Below are 4362 nucleotides of genomic sequence, written 5' to 3'. Positions count from 1 at the left end.
GAAGATTGTATTCAACCATTCACATGATTTCCCTTACCCATATTTTATACCATAGCAGCCATTTCGCTTAGCTCCCACTCCCTTAAATGTGAGATGGAGCATTGAGGCACTACATGGAGGAGAGGCTCTTTTTGTACGTGAATTATATCGCTTAACAATTTGAGAATGCAATCATCATACCCTACATGAGTGCTCAACTTCTGATCACATCAAACTTGCTTTACCGACATTTTAGCCCATACCATGGCCTACATGCCTTTCTCTCCTAGCCACCTCATGGATTTAACTTGTCAGTGGCCACCGTAATATCCATAGTCTTCAAGCATGTTACATGTTGTACTCGATCCCAAAGGTCAATTTGACCTTTAAGGATGGCTCTCTCTCTCTCTCTCCCCTCTCCTGCTATCGTTAACCTTTGAATTCACCGTGATTGTTTCTATGATATGAAAAGTTATGTCTCCCTCTCCTTGTATAAGTATGTGAGCATGCAAGCCCTTGAGTTCAAGAATCAACGTTCATCGGCTAAAATTTTTAGGTCTCTTCTGGTCTTCTTCTTATTCTTCTTCTTCTGCTCTCTCTCTCTCTCTCTCTCTCTCTCTCTCTCTCTCTCTCTCTCTCTCTCTCTCTCTCCTCTTCTAACTTGCTATGCAGCATGACGACTTGTTGCCAACAATGTTTGGATTGGATAAGGTTTGCCTAAACATAATAGCTAAGAGTCGAGATTAGTCGGTCTCAAGATTAATGGGTCTCAAACCACGTCAATAGGAAGAAAAACGTCTCTCTCTCTCTCAGACTGCATGTCTAGTTTGTAGTATTAAAATGAAGCATGTGAGAGGCTAAGAGTCTAGTCGCGTATACCAACGATCCTACTTTCTTCCCACTCATGAGCCGACTCTTCTCTCTCTACCTAACTAATCGTGGTAGTTAAGATCCTCGAAACGGGCATAGACTTTCACATGGTTGACTTTTGAGGCCCTCTCGATTAGTAGGAACTTGCTTGAGATCTATCTCGTCACTTAGTCAAATCAAGCATTTATCTTTGAAGCCACCGGTTTCCTTGACTTGCAAACAAAGTTGGAAGGCTATTTAGCCGTTCCAAAGTGACCAGGCTCTAAATGTAAGCAAAATGACATGGAGGCAGTCCTACAATGGAGGCACATCCATGGAGGCATTCCTACAATAACTTAGCGAAGTCATCATTTCTAGCGGGAGGCAAAGGTCTCACATTACGTATGCAACACCAAGGAGGATCCAAATGAGCAAATGATTGCTAACTCCAACACCAAGGCCAATACCCTCGACCGGCAATGATCATCCTCCAATGTAATCACATCAGTGTTTTGGAAAAATCTGTTTTTCAACATACAAAATTGCTTTCCTTATATTCACCAAGAAGAAATTTAGAAAATTAGGTTTATTTTGCAGGTTTTTACAGTATTTTTCTTTATTTTGGGCAAAATTTTACCTTTTTCCCTTGCCCTCAACCAGCATTTTTGAAATTGAAATCGGCATGATATTAAGCTGAGACACATTTTTCCAAACACTGAATCGAAGACCCGCCTTGCATGACTATTGCCATGTAGCAGCACATAATGCCATGTCCCCTTGCAGAACCCCTTTTTTCTTGCCTATGTCAGGAGTTCGAGATGTGAAAACTGGGGAAAGCTAAAAAGCTAATTGGATAGTCACGTTGGAGCTCTCAACGTTGTAGCATCTGCTGTGACTGACCTAAAAAAGACGAAGAAAGTGTCGAGACGGATGTGGAACTCTCTCTCTCTCTCTCTCTCTCTCTCTCTCTCTCTCTCTCTCTCTCTCGCGTGTTCTAGTGGGCCACAGCTAGGCAAAAATGGAGCTCGTTGGGGTCAAAGGTGGCGGACATGCAGCGGTAGAGGAGTAGGTGGCTCAGCAAGCGCTTGTGGCGAGTGGGACATGTATTGGATCGAGCCTCTTGGCGTCCTGGCCAGCAGAGGATTGAGGTTGTATAAGGGTGTGGGGCTCGTGGCGGATCAGCTATTTGGCAGCCAGGGGTGTTGATAGAGGAGACTACATGAGGCCTATTGCAACAACATTTGAGAAGTTGTACATGAAGTAAGGGGTGGGTTATGTTCATGATCGAGTTTGGGGGAGGGGACACCGCGTGGGGGGGGGGGGGGGGGCATTCTTTGTCGAGGGCCAAGGCCAATCAATGGCAGTGTGTGTGTGTGTGTGTGTGTGTGTGTGTGTGAGAGAGAGAGAGAGAGAGAGAGAGAATTGAAATAAGAACATTTCCTTTGAGGGAAGGAGTATAAGTGGTGAGGGAAATACGAACACAAATTCACAAGAAGATTTAGAAATTTTCTCATGTAGGAAAACGAAGTCTTTTCCAGAGTTTTTCATACAATGCATAACATCATGAGCTTTTGCTCGAGAGGCACCACATACCTAGCTAGGTACGATTAAGGGCAGGAGACCGTCCGCTCGGTGGGGGATTGGGGGCAGGGGACCGCCCCCCCCACCGGGCCGGCGGTCCCCTGCCCCCAATCGTACCTAGCTAGGTATGCGGTGCCTCCCTCAAAGATGTTGAAGTAAGTCACAATGTGGGAATTATTGTGAGATTTGTACAAAACTTCTTGTGAAAAGGGGGGGGGGGAGAGAGAGAGAGAGAGAGAGAGAGAGAGAGAGGGAGTTCTGATTACTCAATAAGGCCAAGGGTGTTCTCTCGCCACCCTCGGACAAAGCCTGAGTGCGGAAAGTTGAAGATAACGCAGTTGAATTCTCGCCGGCGAAGACGCTTGTGCTTGTCCATGGTGGCGACGTCCACATCATGCAGGATGTCTGTGCCTGCCTTCTCCATAGCCTCCAGATGGCTGGGGAAATCGTTAGGGTACTTGCGGAGCAAGGTCTCTGCAAATTAGCTCAACAAATGAGAGAGAGAGAGAGAGCTCTGCGTACCTCGAGAGTCTTTAGAGGTGGCGACCAAATTGGGTGCGTTCCTGAAAGCGGAAGCTAAAGCTGCAGCAAATGAGAAGTTGCCTTCGCCCACCAGCAAAATGTGCATTGCAGAGGAGTAGCGCGATATGCTGCGCACTCGCTCATCAACAATATTATGATCATCACCTCCAAGTCCGCCCATGCCCCCGCTGACTCTTTACTCTACGTCGCTGAGAGCTCGCAAAGAAAGCTGGACTGCAACATTCCACGAATTACAATTAGCACAAGCTGACCAATTTATCGCCGATCTTCTCTTCACGCCTCTAACGGTCACCAATAGAAAAGGTGAACGCATTATGCACCCACCCCAAAAGAGAGAAAAAGGTTTGGAATCCCGCCCTTCATTACCCCACCTGCGGAGCGAGCAATTGTAAGATGGGACACCTTACCATTTCCCACGTGTCAAAACTCTTGTCACGCTTTTTTCTTTTTTGGGGGGGGGGGGGGGGGGGGGGGGGGGGTAGAATTCCATGCACGGAAGTCGAGGTGGATTTAACTAGGGCAACACGAATATCATGGCAAAATTGAACCTAGGTAGTGCAAAAATAGCCCCCCCCCAACACCCAGTTTTGAACCCGAGACCTCGTAGGCCAGGTTTTGTGACACAGGGGCCAGTCATCCCACTTGTGCACACATATTGTACCCCATTCCATTTTGATAAGCTTTTATTGTAAGCCAACATGTAGTGGCCAATGTCGTGCCGCTCCGGTTCTATGAAGGGAAAATCAGCAAAGGGATGCAGATTAAGTTTCTTTGAAGGCTATGTGTTTATTGAACAGTGAATCGGGGTTTGATAACAAGCTAGCCTAATGCTAAATGTATGCCAGATACGGTAGTGGAAAGATGCAGCAAGACGTGATTTGCTTAGGCTGGCCAGAAGAAGATGTTTTCGTTAATCGAATATCTAGAACCTTTGATACAAAAGGGATGTATACCCCAACGTTGGTATGCCTATTGAATTGAAATCCCTCATCGAGATAATTCAAACCCTGATGGAAACAGTCTGCAATTTCTCACCTTGCTTATCCCTGCTCGTACCCTTCTTCTTCTTCTTCCACTCCTTCTGTCTCCTCTACAAAATCCCCTGTTTTTTCTCTCTGGCCCAAAAACTCCCCCCATAGTGCTGCCTAAGTCATCCTTTAAGATGCGTCCCCCTCTATTTTTAGCCTCCCTCATCTTTATTTATCTTTTTCATAGCATGTTTAGTCCTTTTCCCTACTTCTCCGACCCTAGATGCTATTATTAGCTCTACTTAAGCTCCACGACTCAACACTTATATGCTGGTACTGGTACTATCGAAACTCGAGACTGACTCTCAAGACTCTGATGCTCGAGACACTCTGGCACTAGCATTGGCTACTAGCTCTCGAGACTCTCTAGCGCTGAACACTG

At 46.2% G+C, this 4362-nt stretch overlaps 1 pseudogene; it reads right to left on the bottom strand.

The window, feature by feature from the left end:
* Nucleotides 1–2671: 2671 nt before the first annotated feature.
* LOC147426158 (uncharacterized protein At4g26485 pseudogene) lies at nt 2672–3112 on the bottom strand (annotated as a pseudogene).
* Between the last annotated feature and the right edge of the window lie 1250 nt (nt 3113–4362).

The sequence above is a fragment of the Adiantum capillus-veneris genome, chromosome 24 (assembly GCF_014529385.1).
Source record: "Adiantum capillus-veneris isolate H3 chromosome 24, ASM1452938v2, whole genome shotgun sequence".
In the NCBI taxonomy this organism is placed as follows: domain Eukaryota; kingdom Viridiplantae; phylum Streptophyta; class Polypodiopsida; order Polypodiales; family Pteridaceae; genus Adiantum; species Adiantum capillus-veneris.
This window is presented reverse-complemented; position numbering and strand designations above follow the sequence as displayed.